Raw genomic sequence first — 20597 nt, forward strand, 5'->3', positions numbered from 1 at the left:
TCTCTATTTACTGGGAAAGCTGCCCCGTTTTAATGATTGTCAGGCTCTCAAACCCTCACCACCACACCCCGCTCCCACCCATCCACCCCTCATGTCCCCTCATAATCCCCTAGTCCCTTATATTCCATGTATCCTCTATAGCCAGTCATCCAGTATCCACTACAGGCAGACCTCAGGAGCCGTGTCTTTGAAATGGAGATTTTTAAAAACTTCCAATGTAATAACTCTCACTCAAACACATTTTATGCTGAAAATACCTTTCATTCATAAAACCCATTCAACTTTTTTGAACCCCCTTTAGTGGTAGGCCTGTTGTAAGAACAAACATTTACTTCACTAATCACGTCAAAGACAGATAACCTTTTAATAACATAAACTGTCAATCGACAGCCCTTTGCTGAGATGAGTGATTTTTTTCCTTCTGTAACTTAGTCAAGCATTCATTATGTACTCAGCTATAACAACAAATGATGAAGTATATTGAAACTAAAGCCTTTTTTTGTATTTCAAAGTTTGTCAATGAAAAATTCCAGGAGCAGGCAGCAAGTTATTTTTGGTTCCCCACTTGAGGCTGGGGCTCCCCGGTCGATCACGTCTCCTCTCAGAGACTATGAACCACATTGACTTTCAGAAGGAAACCAGCTGCACTGAAATTGCAGGGAGCTTTAAATTGTACAACACCATAATAGAGTTGGCAAGGGCAGGAGTGCTGCATGCAGACTGACTGCTCACACCTTACCCTGTGTCAGCAAAACATGCCGGAATTGGGAATGGAAGTGGAAGTGGTCCTGACTTGGCAAAAATGCAGACTAAGGGATATATACAATAGGATACCTTTAACTATCCTCCATATAGCATACAATGCTGTTGACTACAAAAGTGGGCACTCATTAGAGAAAAAGTGCTATTTCAAGAAGCTGCCAAAATAGATCAAATGTGATTGGTTAAAGCAAAAGGTGACATGAGGATTACTTTTTTTACGCAATTAGTCTGTAAGATCTGGAATGCACTGCCTGAGAGTGTGACGGAGGCAGATTCAATCATGGAGCAAAGGTTTACATTCACCTACCAGCAGGTTTGCAGGAGGAGGGCCAGTAAAATTGATAACTACCTAAGGCAGTTTCCTGCCAAACCTTAATATCAGCCTGGCAAGAGATTTTCAGGTGGAGTAATAGTGATTCTGCTCAGATGTCAGACAGGTAGGAGGCGTACTTCCATCAACAGCCTCCTTTCAACATTGGGTACCCTCCACAAGTTCTGCCCCTTTGGGTGTTCCCTCCTCACACCCCCTCTGCCTAACCCACTCCCCTAGGCCTCATGTTTCTCCCCCTACTGTCCTGAGACCTCCACACATACCTGGTCCTGGACTCTGAGACATGGTAGCTGGGGACTCCTTGTAGTCCCAGTTCTGGTTCTCCTGGGATATCACAGCTGCAGGCCAATCTAATTGGCTGGCAGCTCGCTGGGATAGGGACTTCCTCCCAAGTAAGGGGCGGAGATCTCACCTTCAGCCTGTTAAGATCTTTGGAGTATTAAGTGGTTGTAGGGCAACCAGAATCAATGACGATGCACTCTCCACTGACTCTTCAGGCAGTGGGCTGGGAAACCCCACCATCCAAAAAATTCAACTGTAGTGTTCAAAAGAGAATTGAATATTTATCTGAAGAGAGAAAAATTCAGGGATGAGGGGGATAAAGTGGGGAAATGGGACTAGCTGAGTATTCTTATGGGGAAACCAGCATGAGCATGTTGGATCAAATGTCCTCCTGGGCTTTAACCATTCAATGATTCTGTTTGATATAAATATCACTAACTTTGTTTCTGCCTCAACAGCTTTAATATTGCAAAGCAATAAAGAAGTTAATAGAAATCTAAAAGACATACATCTTTAATAGTATGGAAGGTGGTGGTGCAGTGGTATTGTCACTCATCTAGTAACCCAGAGATCAGGGGGGGTTCGAATTCCAGCATGGCAGATGGTGAAATTTGAATCCAATAAAAGCTGAAATTAAAAAGTCTAATGATGACCATTAAATCATTGCTGATTGTTGTAAAAAACTCATCTGGTTCACTAATGTGCTTTGTGATGACATTGTATGTTTAAGAAATATATCTATATCATGTTTCTTGTAAGAGGCAGTGTTTTGTTTCAAGGAGTCAATTTGTCTGAAACAAAACATGCACTCCGTGCTGAGACTGCAGGATAATAACTCATTTTAGCTCATGGTGTGTTTGCTTAAACAAAGTTAATACATTGGTGTTTACTTGGTTTTTTCCCCTGGGGTTTCAGAGTTTTGAATAGGTTGATTGACAGAGAACAGGGTAATGTGTTTAATGGGAGGAGCTAAGCTTGCAGGAGAAAACACAATTTCTCTTTTATTTTTAAAATACAAAAGGTTGCTGCTTGGTTTTGAAAGAAGTAAGACATGTCTCTCTCTCTCTGGAAGTTGTCTGGGAGCTCCAGGGCCAGCAATTTAAGTACAAGCACATAAGCCTGTGTTTTGCTCACTGAATTTGACGAGGGGTTCAAGTCTGTAAGAGGAATATTGCTTGAATTGGAACTCGTAGGGATAGATTAGCAGTTAAGGATTGTACCTCGTCATGTTTAAGGATGGTTGAATTGTTAAATGATAAGCTAATTCATTTGTTATAATTAAACTGCATTGTTAAACAAAGTTTGTTTTGATAAGGCTTCCAAGTGTGTCAGTAGAATTGCACCTGGAGTGAAACATCATATCCTCACATTAATGACAAAATAGCAAATTGTTGGGGTCGTCTGACTTCATAATATACCTAGGGATTTCTGATTCATACCTTAACACCTTTAGGGAAGAAAAACTACCATCCTTATGCAGTTTAGCCTACATGTGACTCCAGATTCACAGCTATATGGTTGACTCTTAAGTGCCCTCTGAAATACCCTTGCAAGCCACTCAGTTCAAGGACAATTAGGGAAGGGCAATAAATGCTGGCCCAGCAATGTCTACATCCTTTAGACTCTGAATTGGACTTGATTTGATTGAATTGGAATAAAAACCAAAAAAACAATGCCTACATCCAATGAATAAAACAAAAGGAAGAGAGTGTAAATGAAAGAAAGTAGTATCTCAATAATTAACTGTTTAATATGAACACTGGCTATCTGGAACATTCAGGCACTTCAGATGCATCATGAGCACATCTACTGTAAAATTCTTGAGTATAAGACAGAACAAATGATCAGAGTCTGAATGACCAGTGTTTATATGTTCATCCCCAGGTATGTTTTCTTTCATACAATACTATTTCAACAGGCATTCAAATATCATGGTAATACAGAAGGGCTCTCCTAGCACAGCTTTCTTTGGGAAGAGAAGCCTCCAATAGCACAGCGTGCACCAAAATTAGATAATTTCACTTCTCTTTCCTGAAATGTAGGTGCTAGAGGCCATGGGAGCATTTCTTTGATAGCTTGATCAGCCAGGCCTTCCTCCATCGGTTCCTCTATTCAAACAAGCCTGTAAAACAATAGGCATCAGGAATGATGATGGGGGGGGACACAAATAAGTAATAATTAAAAACAATTGGCACAAAGGATTATGAAATCCTGAGTACCCGCAGAGAGAATAACTAACTCAGGCTCAGAAATAGCCAAAAGAAACTTTAACATCGGTTTCCTTGTTGAAGTTAGTAATTCCAATCCCTGGAAAATTGTGTGGAGAAAACAAACCCAACTGGAAGTTTGCATTGGGACTAAAAATTGATAGATCAGCAGAAATGATTTCCATTTAATTTAACACTTTCGTAGAACCCCACCTGCACCATCTCCAGCACAAAACAGAAACAAAATAAATCCCAAATGTTGTGGAAGATTCTATTTCAAATTTGCACTTCTGAAATGCAGTTTTCTCATAGCTTTGAATAACAGAAGCAGTGCCAAATCCTTTGGGAATGACCAAGAAACTAATTTCCAGATGCTTGATTACATTTGGTTGGCATAATTTACTATTAATGGTATTAATGTTATAGTGAAAACAGTAAACCTTATGTTAAAATCATGAATTTACTACAGGAAAGTCATTAAGGTCAACCAAGTAAAGTCAATGAGCTATAGAAATATCAGGTCTGCTGTGGTTTGAGTCACACTTAGGAATTAAAGCTCTTAAGTTATCAGTGAGAAAGATACTAAATCATATATATTATGGTTTCATCTTAGAATTCCACAAATTTACAGCATAAGAGTCCATTTGAACCATTGAATTTTTTGTTGGAGCAATCAACAACTAATCCCACTGCCCTGCCAGCTTCTCACAGTCCTGTACAGCACATTCTGCCGGTTCAATATTTATCTACTTTTCTCTTGAAATATACAATAGTCTATTCCTCAAGTTCATCTTGTGGCAAATGCATTCCAAACTTAAAATTCTCAGTCTAAAGAAATTTCTTCTAATCCCTCTCCTGATCCTCAATTTTAAACTGATTGCTCTTCACACATTAATGAAAGGAAATAATTTTCTATTATTGACCTTATTAAAACTTCCACAACTTTAAAAACTATCATTTAGCCTTCCCTACTAAAGTGACAATCGTCCCTGTATCTCAAGTCTGTTCTCAAAACTATGGTTTCCCTCCCCAGGCATCATTAATTTTCCAAGGCTTTTAAAGTGAAAATTAATATCTTATAAACAACATGAAAAATAAACATTTAAATGAAAATGTAAGGTTCCAATTCCTGCCACTTTGATGTAATTGGTATTTAATAGCAGAAATGTTGCAGTAGCCTTGACAGGATTAATGACCTGTGTATTCTGCTCACAATGCATTTGTCCTGACCTGGCACTCGTTCTCTTACAAATCAGAATGTCCAAGACACAATTTATCCACAGGAACTGTATTATTTAGAGATGAGTCCTCAAACGCAAATAATATCCATCAACCTATCATGACCTATCATGGGTGAAATTTGAGAGTATTATAATATGGGTGTGGGCAGATCTGCTCCGTGGGAATGATAAGAATTCAATTTAACCACAATGGCAGGATTTTGCAGACTGCTACAATCAAATCATATGTACACTCCAGAGTGAAACACTACTGTTTCATTATTTCATTTTGAATGAAGGGCAATTTCTGTTTACTTTTTTTAAGAATGTACCAATCATCTGTTGCTAAGGTTTAGAAAGGGCACATTCTTATTTCCTATCTGCTTTCACAACAAAGATCAGAGCAAAGATACCTGCAGAAGTTAAAAGGCAGAAATTGATTATGACCCATTTTCGTGTGCATAGTTAACATTGCACAAACAGTACAACCCCAGCCAGGAAGCCCTTGCTCACCTGAAATTAGTGCCATGGTCCTCACTTCCAAAATTATGAATGCTGCTGCCACCTTTTGTACTTCATGGGGCAGCCAAATATCCGGCCAATTGGCCTTGCTGGTGGCAGCCATCAGGTATGACTCCTGCAATGATGTGGAATTGAGGAGACAATTGATCATGGGATGGCAGCAGTCCTCAAGGGCACTGTAGAGTCTGGAGTGCTCATCCTGGTTCCAAATCATATTCTTAACCTTTATTTACCTTTTCAAAGGTAACTAGTTCCCAGACATTTCCACACACTTGTCAAATGTGAACATTAAAGACTATGAAGCCTACTTCATTGTGTCCGAAGCAAGATTCTTCAAATTTCATCATCATTCCGTCCATGTTTGGGTGTAAAACAGATACAACACTTACCAATTTCTATTCCACAAAGTCAATTAAAAAAGTTTAGGACCAAAAACATTGTGTTGTATCTTTCTCAGCACTGTATACATTTTACATAAGGAACAGAAAGAGTATTTGTACCTGTAAATCATTTGCTTTTTACATTGGTTCCTGTACGATGGATTAGAGCAAAGAAACAGGAACAATTGTTTATAAAACCCTGCCACAGTGACTGGTTCTTTCATGTCTGTATATCATTTTACTGTGTTTTCCTGTGTTCAACAGGAAGGTGAACAAGAAGGAAAATATGTTTTTAATATTTTTAGTAATTGTGTTATTAATGTTACATTATCATCCTACTTGCCCACCATGATGACTAATTGCAGTTTGTGAATATTTTAAATATATATATCTTTGTTTTGTATTAAAGTTCCAATTTCAGAACCAGTGGAATTTTTGATTGACATTAGCCATTCATTGGAATATTAAGATGCCAAATAATTACTTCAGAAAAAATGTGATATGCATGTAACGAACAACAAGATGTACAGTAGGTGCCAATTGCCCTTTGGACAGCGCTATTTATGAAAATAATTAAGAGGGCGTATTAGAGACTGGATAGATCTGTTTACAATGAATGGAGTTAAAACATTTATTATCCCATGAATTGGGAACAGGTTTCCTTTTGCAGTCTAACACCCTTGTAATTTTTCATCCACTGCAACTGCACAGTAGTTTTTGAATGAATTTGAATGTGGTTTGTTTCAGAAAAGAAAGATCATGCAAGTCATTATAGAGTTCCCACACAAATCAGGTAGGTGAAAGACATACATGTGTTTTTGACAGTCTTTTTTCTTCTGTCTTTTATGTTGTACCAGTATCATTATCTTTTCTTGCTCCCATGCATGATTGATCACCTTTAGTCAAGGAGATTCTGGTGGCCTAAATTCCAGCTGAAAACTGAAGATCATCTCAAATGACACTACATACTCAAGTTTTCTTTACGTAACTCAGACTAACAAGGACTGCTCTGCAAAAAGTATCTGCCTCCAACCTGTTTAGTTAGTAACTCTACATTGCAATGTTTTTTTTTAATTCTGAAAATAACAGTGCTTTATTCTCCTCTGCAAAGCCTATGTTCTGAGAATATGGTGTTATAATGGACAATTTGTCCATTATTCTTCATATTTGAGAGAGACAAACATCCTGCAGCCTTCCTATAGCTTTGATCTTGCTTGAGAAATAATAAATTAACAGACAAATTTGTACAGTTCTATATATCTATTTTCCATCTTCCCGTACCTGCCTAAAATTCATAGTAGTACCATTTGCATCTCAATTTGAAGATTGACCTTGAAGTTTGCATTGGTGTTGTTACTTAAATAGCTTTTAGCATGAAATCAACAAATGCGTAAATACCAAATGCTGAATCCAGCATCAGTGAGCATATAGAACTCGTGTGTTTGCAGTTCCAATCAAATGGGTTTTATATTGTGAGATCCGCACCTAACATCTTACAACATGCCCCATTGTTCTTTTTTTTTGAACATGCTGTAATTCTTTCAAATGTTACACCAACATAATTTCATGTTGGGTGCCTGCCAGTATTTTGATGTCATAGTTACAGAAAAATATCAGCCCTCCATCAAGGGTTCATTTCCAAAAGGATACACCTATCTTCATAGAAGATCTGATCTGTATGATTTAAACTGACTGCTGTCTTGTTACACTCTCTTCCAGGAACATTCTGACTTGTACCATCTAGCCATGTTTAAAGGACCAGACTGCTTCTGCTCAATTTTATCTTTTTGGGGGGGGAAGTTTGCTCTAACGGTGGTTTTTATTTTTAATGCTCACATAAAGTCAAAAAAGAAAATAAATTACCTGTTATATTCCAGTTTTATGGAATGGTGCACTCCTCCATCATCAGAACTGTGTAATATGCCTTTGTTGCTTCAGTGAGGGACTGATCATCCCTGTCACCTTGGTAACAGTGTGAATCAACGAAAAAAAAATGAACAAAGCTCAGAACATTCAGAATTGCCTGTGGCTTGTTGTTTTTCTCTTCAGGAAACAAATGACCAAAGCCAAACTACAGCACGATAACGGTCAAGGAGTAACTGGTGTTGGAAGTAGAGAAGATTACTCCAGCAGGCTGCAGATCATTCATGCCCAGCTTAACTGATGATTTAATGCCAGTTTACAGTAGAATCCATTGGCAGTCTGGAGTGGAGCCTATGGCTAATCCCAAGTCAGAAAAAGGAAACCAGCTACCAGAGCAGAGTAATACGACTCTGAGACACAGGACTCAGGTGGACGAGTATACATCACCTCACAGGTGCAGTACCTACAGAGACTGCGGCAGCAGCTTCTGACTGAACTGGGCTATTTTTAACACTGATCCCAGCTTCTCAACCAAATACTGTAGCAGGATGTGGAGGCAACAATGTCATTTTATCGACTTGTTTACTGTAATATTTAATTTGAGACAAAAACATTTTGCATTATACATCTGTAGAAGTGTCAACCTGTACACAATGTGGCATTAACTATTTAATGAAACCTTATACCTTTTTATTTAACTAAAACATTTTTTCTATGTTCACTATTTCATTATGTTTAGCAGAGTGTACGAACATATAAAAATGCAATTTTGCTACTTATTTTGTTGTTACGTTTATGGTATTTATTTCACAGCCAAAATCCACAGTGAGCCTTATAATATTGGACTGTATAAGTAGACCATCAAGAAAACCTAAAGCATACAGCAGGGTACTCTCCATGGCCTGGATTTAACATCCAATCAACATAGCCTAAGTCTGCTCATTAGTTGTCATGGGAAACTAAATCCAACCAGAGTCAAATGATACACAGATCACTAGAAATAGGTGACTAAGACCAGGAAAAAAAACCAAAGGAGGATAGAATTGAAAAGCCAAGAAGATATGAACAACTTTATACAGAACCTTCCTAAATCACACTTGTTGTACTATGAACAGTTCTGGCCGCCACACCAGAAGGATATAAAAGGGATATAGAGTCACTGGCGAAGGTGCAAAAAAATGTGCTGGGATATTACTAGAACTGAGAAGTTATGCCTATCGGGTAAGATTGAACAGACTGAAGCTTTTTGTCTAAGAAGGGAAATGCTGGGGAAAGACCTGATGGAGTTCTTTATGAAAGGGTTTGTGTAGATGTAGAGAAAATGATTTAATCTCTAAGGAAGACCAAATCTAGAGACCATAAAGATAAAATAGTCACTAATAAATTCAATAGGGAATTCAGGATCAAGAAAATTCTTTACCAAGAAATGGTTAGAATATGGAACTTACTACCACAAGCAATTGTTGAGGTGAGTAGATTAGATGCATTTCGGGGAAAGCTAGATAAGCACAAGAGAGAACGCATTAGATAAAAGGGATAGTGATGAATATACTATTCAGAATAAACACTGGCCTAATTCAGTGCTGGAAATACAATGGGGAAAAATGGGCTCAATAGTATTTTAACTGTGCAGCCAATAACACTCAAAAATGAGGCCTAAGATGTATGCACATGCCTGATGGGAAGTACGCTAGAGACCATTTTGATAAAGGTGTATGCACACGCATATCTAATGACTACCCGCAGCAGGCAAGGCAAGCAGGTTACAACATCAAACGCTGATTTGATGGTAGTGTTGCCATTTTCAAATTACTTGCTCATGCCTATGCCTTGTCTATACCTCAAACCTCAGAGCAGACAGATAGTGGAATCACAATAATGTGGCAGAAATAGACTATGATGATTTGACAAATGTGAATGTTGGTGAGGTGGAAAATTACAATATTGCACACAAAGCAATAGAGACAGCAAAAGACATAAGTGATTATATAATCTGTTGATTAGGAATTATTGTGTCATTTATTTGAATATTACAACAAAGCTCGAGCCCGTTTTCCTTATTACAGCCTGCCAGAAGTACATATTGCTCACAAAAGGGGCACTGTTGGTCCATGCGCTTTGTCCACATCACAAGGTGAGTATTGGCCACAGTGTATGAAAAGAGTTCTTGAACATTGAGAATTTTAATGATACCATATAGAAACTCTTCCATGGTGCAAATTTTAAAAGAAAGAATTTTCATTTAAATATCATCTTTTCACATCACTCAGTACATTCTGTTGGAGTTGGTCATAGTCTGGCACTTACGTGGTGTGAACGTTGCTTGCCAAATATCAGCCCAAACCTGAATGTTGTTCAGATCTGGCTGCATGTGGACACAGCCAACACTAGTATCTGAGGAGTCACAAATGGTACTGGGCATTGTGCAATCATCAGTGAACATCCCACATCTGACCATAATATGGAGGGATCGTCATTAATGAAGCAGCTGGAAATGGTTGGTTCTAGGACACTACCCTGAAGAATGTTGCTCTAGGGCTGAGATGATAGGACTCCAACAACTACAACCATCTTCCTTTGTGCTTGGTATGACTCCAACATGTGGGGAGCTTTTCTCCTGATTCCCATTGACTTTGTTTTGTTTAGGGTCCTTGGTACTACAGTTAAATGTGGCCTCTTGGTTGCAAACCTAACACCCATAAATCACAGCTCCCATTCACTGGTAGCTATTCAAACATTACAGCCACATGTTCCAAACATACAATCATAGAAGTTATAGCACAAAAGGAGGCCATTTGGCCCATCATGTCTGTGTTGGGCTGAGTGCCACCTCCTTGTCTTTTCCCTGTAATTTTGCATTTTCATATAATGATCTAATTTCCTTTTGAAACTCTCGGTTGGCCCTGCCTCCAATGCATTCTCAGGCAGTGCATTCCAAATCCTAACCACTCGCTGTGTGAAAACGTTTTTTTTCATGTCACTATTGCTTCTTTTGCCAATTCGTTTAAACTGTACCCACTTGTTCTTGATCCTTCTACCAATGGGAATAGTTTTTCCCCTATAGTGTGTTAGCTTTTATTAACAGGGGGTTGGAGTTTAAGAGCCGTGGGATTATGTTGCAACTGTACAGGACCTTGGTGAGACCACATTTGGAATATTGTGTGCAGTTCTGGTCACCTCACTATAAGAAGGATGTGGAAGCGCTGGAAAGAGTGCAGAGGAGATTTACCAGGATGCTGCCTGGTTTGGAGGGTAGGTCTTATGAGGAAAGGTTGAGGGAGCTAGGGCTGTTCTCACTGGAGCGGAGGAGGCTGAGGGGAGACTTAATAGAGGTTTATAAAATGATGAAGGGGATAGATAGAGTGAACGTTCAAAGACTATTTCCTTGGGTGGATGGAGCTATTACAAGGGGGCATAACTATAGGGTTCATGGTGGGAGATATCGGAAGGATATTAGAGGTAGGTTCTTTACGCAGAGAGTGGTTGGGGTGCGGAATGGACTGTCTGCAGTGATAGTGGAGTCAGACACTTTAGGAACATTTAAGCGGTTATTGGATAGGCACATGGAGCACACCAGGATGATAGGGAGTGGGATAGCTTGATCTTGGTTTCAGATAAAGCTTGGCACAACATTGTGGGCCGAAGGGCCTGTTCTGTGCTGTACTGTTCTATGTTCTATGTTCTATGTACTCTGTCCAGAACCTTCATGACTTTGAACACCTCTATAAGTTTTTAACCTTCCCTTCTCCGAGGAGAACAGTTCCAACTTCTTCAATATTTTAAGATAACCGAAGTCCCTCATCCATAGAACCATTCTCATTAATCTTTTCCGCAAATTCTCCAGTGCCTTCACATCCTTCCTAAAGAACTGGACACAATACTCCAGCTGAGTCGAACTGATGCTTGTTTAATATAGATTTAACATAATTCCTAATGCTATGCCTCTTTTAAAAATCCTAGAATGCCATATGTGTTATAATCTGTGGTGGGGAAGCATCTAGAAAAGATAATTAAAAACAAAATTAACAGTCACTTGGGCAAATGTGGGTTAATTAATGGAAACTATTTGATAAATAATAAAATTGATAAAATAAAGGCTATACTTCTAAAGTGGGTACAGGAGCAGAGCAACACTGATGTGTATTTGAATAATTCATTGAAGGTGGCAGGGCAGGTTGCGAGCACAGATTATAACACATATGGCATTCTAGGAGTTTTAAAAGAGGCATAGCATTAGGAATTATGTTAAATCTATATTAAACAAGCATCAGTTCGGCTCAGCTGGAGTATTGCGTCCAGTTCTTTAGGAAGGATGTGAAGGCACTGGAGAATTTGCGGAAAAGATTAATGAGAATGGTTCTATGGATGAGGGACTTCGGTTATCTTAAAATATTGAAGAAGTTGGAACTGTTCTCCTTGGAGAAGGGAAGGTTAAAAACTTATAGAGGTGTTCAAAGTCATGAAGGTTCTGGACAGAGTACATAGAACATAGATGCTTCCCCACCACCAAGCTTAAACCAACTGGTCTTTTGTTGCTGGACTTACCTTTACATTTTTTTTTGAACAAGGATATAACATTTGTAATTCTCTAGTCCTCTGGCACCACCCCAATCAAAGAGATATTGGAAAATTATGCTTTTGCAATTTCCACTCATTTCCCTCAGTATCCTTGGATGGATTTCATACAGTCCTGCTGCCTTATGAACTACAAGTACATACAGCCTATCCAAAACCTCCTACTTATTTGTTTTAAACCCAAGTGTCTGAGTGTTTTTAAAATTTATTCGCAGGATGTGGACGTCACTGTCTAGACAAACATTTATTGCCTACTCCTCATTGCCCTTGAGAAGGCAGTGAGAGGAGCTGTCTTTTGAAACCATTGTAGTTCATGTGGTGTAAGTACATCCACAGTGCTGTTAGGATAGGAACTCCAGGGCTTTGATCAAGCGACAATGATGGAATGCCTTGGTGAGTGACTTGGAGGGGAACCTCCAGGTGGTGGTGTTCCCAGACATCTGTTTCCCTTGTTCTTCTAGATGATCGTGGTCATAGGTTTGGAATGTGCCATCTAAGGAACTTGGCGAGTTCCGGCAGTGCATTTTGTAGATGGTACACACTGCTGCTACTGTGTGCCAATGGTGGAGGAAGTGAATGTTTGTGGAAGGGGTGTCGATCAAGTGGGCTGCTTTGTACTGGATGGTGTCAAGCTCCTTGAATGTTGAAGTTGCATTGATTCAGGCAAGTGGAGAGTATTCCATCACACTCCTGACCTGTGCTTTGTAGATAGTGGACAGGCTTTGGAGAGTCAGGAGGTGAGTAATTCGTTGCTGGATTCCTCACCTCTGATATGCACTTGTAGCCAGTGTATTTATAAGACTAGTCCAGTTAAATTTCTAATTAATGGTAACCTCCAGGATGTTGTTGCTACTTCCTCTTTCCCCAAGACCTGGGTAGCATCTTCTTCCTTAGTAAAGACAGATGCAAGAGTCATTTAATACCTCATGCGAGCCCACTGGCTCCATGTGTAAATCCCCATTTTGGTCCCTAAATTGGCCCTTCTCCTCATATCACCCTTTTAACTGTGTACACCTACAGAAGATTTTTAGGTTCTCTTCTATGTTAGCTGCCACAGCACATATGACAGGTCATTCGCTTACACACTTCTCTCTTGCAAGAGAAGATAGCATATAACAGCAGGCAGCAGGAATGAGCTGGAGGGCCAGTATATATTCACAACCATCGAGGAAACAGTGCAATCTCTGTTAAAGAGATCAGCATTCAGCATTTAAAGGGCCTTAATTATGAAAAGACTGGAGGCATCAATGATGAGGGAATTTATATACCTAATCCTCCATCTTTCATCCCACTTTCCCCTCATCCATTCGAATCCAAAAGTATGCACTTCTTTTCTTTGGGTATATTTGGTAATATATTTTATAACATATTATATTAAAAAGAACAAAGAAAATTACAGCACAGGAACAGGCCCTTCGGCTCTCCAAGCCTGCACCGACCATGCTGCCCGTCTGAATTAAAATCCCCAACCCTTCTGGGGGCCATAAATAATTGGTAATAATATTTGATAATAATTTGGTATAGTATATGGTAATTCTTCTCATTGAATAAAGATCCAATTCTACAGTTTGTGAATGATGAACTAAATTCAATAAATGAGGAGCACCAAATTTCAAAAAACCTTCTTCAAGCTCACTTCATTTTATTAAGTAGCATTAAACTTCAGATTAACTTGTCTTTCAAATCGCATCTACAACCCAAAAATAACTGAAAGGGGGAAATGAATGTACAACACTGACCCCTAGTGCAAACACATTAGACTTGCCCATTCTGCTTTATTATGCTGAAGGAAACAATTTGGATACTTTTCCCAGTCAAGGGAAGACCGTTTTGCATACCTACGGAGTTAAATCCCCGAAATTTACATCGGGTTGGGATCCTGACATCATCCCATCCTTCTTAAGAATTTCTGCAGCACCAAATTGAAAGCTTGTGTGGTTAGATTATTGAGGTAATTTGACAGCTAACTAAAATCTGTTTGGACTCATTTCTGGATGACCTGCTTCCCAACCTATCAGCAACTTGCCAGGGCTACTGAGGTGAGTGCACAGCAGGAAGAGCTATTGCAGTGAAACTGACAGCTGGGAAGGCTTTGATAAATAAAACTGAAGTGTTCCAGTCATGGCCTTTAAGAGAAAAAGCTTAGAACAACAGTGGTATCACTGCTTGACAGATGATTGCCATCTTGCTGGGAGGCATTTTGCTTGCCTAACAGTTCAGTCACTTTCAGTTGCACTTCCTTATTGCCAGTCTTCATTGTAGCATGGCAGCAGTTTATGCAGCTCCACCTTCTATCTCTGCTAAGGGTCAAGGGCAGAAGTCATATTGTCACAAACTATTCCAGCAGCAGCAGTAAAATTGTCTGCCTTCTCTACAGGGCAGGTGAGCTTTAAGAAGGTGAGATCCCCAACCCAGGGTCTACAATCAGATGGAAATAGTTCTTTCAACTCTCTCTGAGTACCAGTGCATCAGAAGGATCAACTCTCATGAAAGGTCGCTGCTGACATTTGCAGCTTTCTAAAACAAGAGCACCTTCCAAGTGGAGCAGGTAGGCATGCATTGCCAATGGCTGACAAAATACCTGTAACTGGAGGATCACCACCCAACCTCCCATCCACCTGGCAACTCGCCAGATTAAGCGCTGCCTTCTGCAAACAGAGCCATGTGTGTGTGTTCATCATAGATTCTGTGAAGAGGAGGTTTGTGAAGGGTGACTGAGGCATGGATGCAAGTTGGTAAAAGGCTGAAGGCAAGTGTGAATGCAAGGCTGTTCAAATGGGGATGCAGTATACCTGCAGAGAGAGGAACAGGGGAGCTGTAAAGTGTATTATTCTCAGGATTGCTTTGCAGGACAACACTGTCAGGAAGGACAAGATTATAATACTCCATGACATTTAAGGATACTGATGGCTATACATGCAGAATTTTACATGAAACTATCCCTTGGCCTCCAAAACCTGAACACGGAGACACCCCTTTTCCCAAACAACATCCAAATCCAGCAAATAATTACTACAAGCAGGTTAAGGTGGTCACACCTGGGAAATAGTCTTCCAGTTCAGCGAAGGAGGAAAATGGCAGCTTCTCTCTGGCGATTATGTCACGATTCTCCTGATGACAAATCTAGTGCTGCCACTAGCGAGAAAACCAGTGTTTCCCACGGGCAGCGCTGAAGCCTTTCAATATGTGTAAATGGGCCATCTCTCCCGCTACGTGAATCACACTGGCTCCGACTCCACAGGCACAAGATTCAGTGAAGTCGGGAATCAGCTGCGAGTCCTTGACAAGCAGGAGCAACCTTCAAATGCTCGCCGCAGCACTGTCTAGCAAGCAAGATGATGTTGGGAAGGAGATCTGCAGCACATTTCTTTGATGAGCACTTGAAACATCATAATATTCAAGGATAAGGGATGAATGCTGGAAAATGGGATTAGTGCCACCTTAGTAGTAGTTAGTGTTTGTGCAGGCCTGATGGGTCAAATGGCCTTTCCTGTGCGACTCTTACGACTATGACTCTAAGATGGATGTACTGTACTTAGATTTTCATAAGACATTTAGTAAGCTGCCACATCAAAGGTTATTGTGGAATATAAAGGCTCATGGTGTAGGGGTACTATATTAACATGGATAGAAGACTAGTTAGCTAACAGAAAACAGTAGCTATAAATGGGTCATTTTATGGTTGGCAGGATGTAATGAGTGATGTGCCACAGGGATCAATACTACAGCCTCAACTCTTTAGAATTTATATGAATGATTTGGGGCAGCGCAGTGGCACAGTGGTTAGCACTGCTGCCTCTATGCCAGGGATCTGGGTTTGATTCCAGCCTTGGGTGACTGTGTACAGTTTGCATGTTCTCCCAGTGTCTGGGTGGGTTTCCTCCCACAGTCCAAACATGTGCAGTTTAGGTGAATTGGTTATGCTAAATTACCTCTTGGTTGATGTGTAGGTTAGGGGATAAGCAGGGTAAATGCTTTGTTGGAGTCAGTGCAGACTCATGGGCTGAATGGCCTCTTCCTGCACAGTAGGGATTCTATGATTTGGATAAAGAGACTTATGATATGGTTGCTAAATTTGCTATTGATATGAGATAAGTGGGAAAGTAAGTTGTGAAGAGGACACAAGGAGGCTTCAAAGGGATATAGATAGGTTAGGTGACTGGGTAAAGATTTAGCAAATAGAGTATAATGTGAAGTTGTCCATTTTGGCAGGACAAATAAAAAAGTATATTATTTAAATGTGGGAGATTAGAGCTGAGATGCTGAAAGATGTTTTTGATTTGATTTGTTGTCACATATTAAAATAGTGAAGAGTATTGTTTCTTGCATGCTTATACAAAGCATACCGTTCATAAAGGAGAAAAGGAAAGAGTGCAGAATGTAGTGTTACAGTCATAGCTAGGGTGTAGAGAAAAGTCAATTTAGTGCGAGGTAGGTCCATTCAAAAGTCTGTTGGCAGAAGGAAAGAAGCTGTTCTTGAGTCAGTTGGTACTTGACCTCAGACTTTCGTATCTTTTTCCTGACGGAAGGTGGTGGAAGAGAATATGTCCAGAGTGCGTGAGGCCCTTAATTATGCTGGCTGCTTTTCCAAGGCAGCGGGAAGTGTAGACAGAATCAACAGATGGGAGGCTGGTTTGCATGATGGACTGGGCTTCATTCCCAACCCTTTGTAGTTTCTTGCGGTCTTGGGCAGAGCAGGAGCCATACCAAACTGTGATAAGACCAGAAAGAATGCTTTCTACGGTGCGTATGTAAAAGCTGATGAGAGTCATAGCACAGGAACAACAATATGTTAATGTACATGTGCATTAAGTAGTGGAAAAGCCAATAGAATGCTATCATTTATTGCAAGAGGAAGAGAATACAAGATATACAGTTATAAAGTGTACTGATGAGACCACATCCGGAGTACTATGCACAGTATAGATCTCCTTTTTTTAAAGGAAGGATGCAGGTGTGTTGGAAACAGTTCAGAGAAGATTTACTAGACTAATACCTGGAATAGGAGGACTGTCTGATGAGGAAAGATTGGACAGGCTAGGCTGTATCCCCTGGACCTTAGAAGAGTAAAAGGTGACCTGATAGAAAAATAGAAGGGCCCGAGGGGAATTGCCAGGGATGTTTGTGTGCAGATCTAGAACTCAGGGGTCACTTAAAAACAAAGGGGCACTCATTTAAGAGCAGGATGAAGGGGGGAAAATCTCTCAGAAAGTTGAGACTTTGGAACTCCCTTCCTCAAATGGTGGTTGAAGCAGAGTCTTAACATCCTTACAGCAGAGATAGACAGACTCTTGCTAAGCAAGGGGGTGAACGGTTATCAGGGACAGGCAGGAACGTGGAATTGAGGTGAAAATTAGATTAGCAATGATCTTATTGAATGACAGAAAAGGCTCAAGGGATTGAGTGGTCTACTCCTGCTCCTAATTCATATGTTCATAAAACCCAATTTAAACTATTTTTCCTCCAATTCCAAAAACATCTATTTGGACTGCACTTTTTTTTTTTACAAGGAGTGTAGACATCACTTCACAGTTCTCCAGCTAAGTAAGGCCACTTGCTGTTTTTTATTTCATCACTTCTATTCTGAGTCTATTAAATAAACATGGGTAATATTCTGAATTGCCATTTTTTTTCAGGTATTTTGGTAATCTCTGAAGTCCAGCATTTTAGTTATCTTATCTTCATAACAATCTTCCTAGGACTAAACATTATCTTTAAAATATCATCATGAAGCATGAACTACGTATTTGCCTTCATTCTCTCAATGCTCTCACATCCTTCCTAAAATGTGGTGACCAGAACTGGATGCAAATACTTTAGTTGTGACCTAACCAGAGTTTTATAAAGGTACAGCATAACTTCAATGCTTTCATACACAATAACTCTATTTATGTAGCTCAATTCATGAAGCCTAAGATCCCATATTATTTGTTAATTAGACTTTTTTGTCATACATCTGGAAAGGGTGAGCAAGCATTTCCAATTAAATATTGCAAAGACTGAAGATTATATTCAGTCCCCACCACAAATTCCACTCCCTAGCCACCAACTCCATCCTTCTTCCTGCCAGAGGCTAAAGCGGACTGTTGCCACCTTGATGCAATATTGACCCCAAGATGAAATTCTGCACCATCATTAATCCTGCCTATTTCCACCTCCATAACATTCCCTGTTCTTCCTTTAAAAATTCTCGATTTGCAGCAATGCGGTGTTCTGCTGGGTTTTCAAATCACAAACAACTCGGCTTTGAATACAGCGTTTTCAGAGAGAGAGAGAGAGAGAGAGGAGGTAAGGTTGTTGCCCTTTTATCCCTGTGGCAGTCTCTGCACCATTGATTACGCAAAGACTCGTTGTTGCGAAATAACAGGCTTTTATTAACAAAGAACTGGAGCACTCCTGAACCGATAGCTAATCCGAACTGAGGCAAAAGGGGCGGAGAGCAGTCACCTTTATACCCTGAGAAGGGCAGAGCCCCGGATTGAGGCAGCAGGGGCGTGTCCAGGCATATCACAAACTATCACATAAACAGACAACTACAGTGGTTCACCACAGTGCAAATCCAGTATCATTTTACACCCAAGAGCCAGGTCTCATGACTTGTCTCGGATTTCAATCTGGGCTTGTGTTAGTCAATGTCTCAGAGCTCTGTAGACCCAGCATCTACATGAAACAGCTTGCGTCTTCTTGCAAATGTAACATAGCTGATGGGGGCCATTTTCTTTTTCTCAGCAAATTCTTTTCAAAATGTTCAATACATGTCCAGCCGATGGCAAAGTGATTTCATATAACACACTGTCATAACACAGCCAATTAAGTACTTTTGAAGTATAGTCACTGTTATAACATAGGAAACATGGCAGCCAATTTGCACACAGCAATGTGCCCAAAAATAGCAATGTGACAATGACTAATAATCTTAGTGATGCAAATTAAAGGGATAAATACCGGCCAGGATGCTATAATTTCTCTGCTTTTCTTGAAAACAGTGCTTTGGGATCTTTTACTTCTAGCCAAGAGCCAATGATGCAGCACTCCTTCAGTACTACACTGAAGTGTTAGCTTTGATTTTTATGCTCAAGCTCTGGAGTGGGTCTTGAACCAACAGCCTTCTTACTCAAGTCCAGAGTGAACCACTGAGCCACAGCTGACATAAATAAATATTAAAATGAAATTGCAGCACCAATGTCTAATTAACTCTTACCTTACTGTTGCTATACAAGCTACATGTTATCAAAGCTAGGTTTGATATCTGTATTGGATTTATATGCCAAAGCAATAGAATTAGCTAAGCAAGATAAAATACATCATACTGTGCTTTTATTTCAGATTTCCAGCATCTTCAATATTTTGCTATATATTTTGTTATTGAAAGCAAGATCACATTAGCAGCCTTTCCTTGGCCAATAAGGTGGTTAGCACTGCTGCTTCACAGCTTCAGGGATCTGGGTTTGAATCCCGGCTTGGGTGTGTGGAGTTTGCACATTCTCCCTGTGTCTGCGTGGGTTTCCTCCCGCAGTCCAAAGGTGTGCGGGTTAGGTTGATTTGGCCATTCTAAATTGCCCCTTAGTGTCCCGGGATGCATAGGTTTGAGGGATTAGTGGGTAAATATGTAGTGATATGGGGGTAGGGCCTGGGTGGGATTGTGGTTGGTGCAGACTCGATAGGCCGAATGGCCTCTTTCTGCACTGTAGGATTCTATGATTCTAAGAAATATTAATATTCTAACCACGTGCTTTGAGGTATTCTTATAGAAGAGTAGACACTCTAAAGATGTCAAAAGTTCCAGAACTTTATAACTTTGAAAGATTTTATATACTTGTATAAAACTTTGTTCACTGGATTAGTAGCTGGGAACACAGCTTTCTCATTAATGCTCACTAGATTGGAGCTGGGAACCCTGAGCTTTCTTATTCACCTTCACTGAATTTGTGGCTGGGGATACTGTGCTTTTTTATCATTAAAAAAGGACATTCATGAATAGAACCTTGCTTCTTACAAAAATTGTGGTACACAACCAAATTATTAAAAGTATCCAAGATCATATTTCTATGAATGACAAGGCATTGAGACAGCTTTAGCAATATGGCTTTGATGTCCAAGCATCTTCACAATTCACAGTGTGTAAACTGCATGAGGGCTCATGTTTAAATATAGCTCCTATTAATTTGCATAGATCAAGCAGTTCTGATTTATAATTTAACCACCAATGGGACAAGAGCTGTATTGGGGGATTCTTTGATGGTGGCCTGATTTTCTTAAAAACTTGATTTAAAAATTAAATTTGCAAAGGCAAAGTCTCTGCTTAAGATGTAACAAATTTTAAAAATGTGAAAAATCATACAAGACAAACAAAACATTAACCTATGGCTGTTGGGAGCCCTTCAGATGGTCGAATAGCTCTGGGTCAGTGCTACAAGACCTTGCCAAAGATCTAAGGCACTTGGGCAAAATTCAA

The sequence above is a fragment of the Mustelus asterias genome, chromosome 2 (assembly GCF_964213995.1).
Source record: "Mustelus asterias chromosome 2, sMusAst1.hap1.1, whole genome shotgun sequence".
Lineage (NCBI taxonomy): Eukaryota > Metazoa > Chordata > Chondrichthyes > Carcharhiniformes > Triakidae > Mustelus > Mustelus asterias.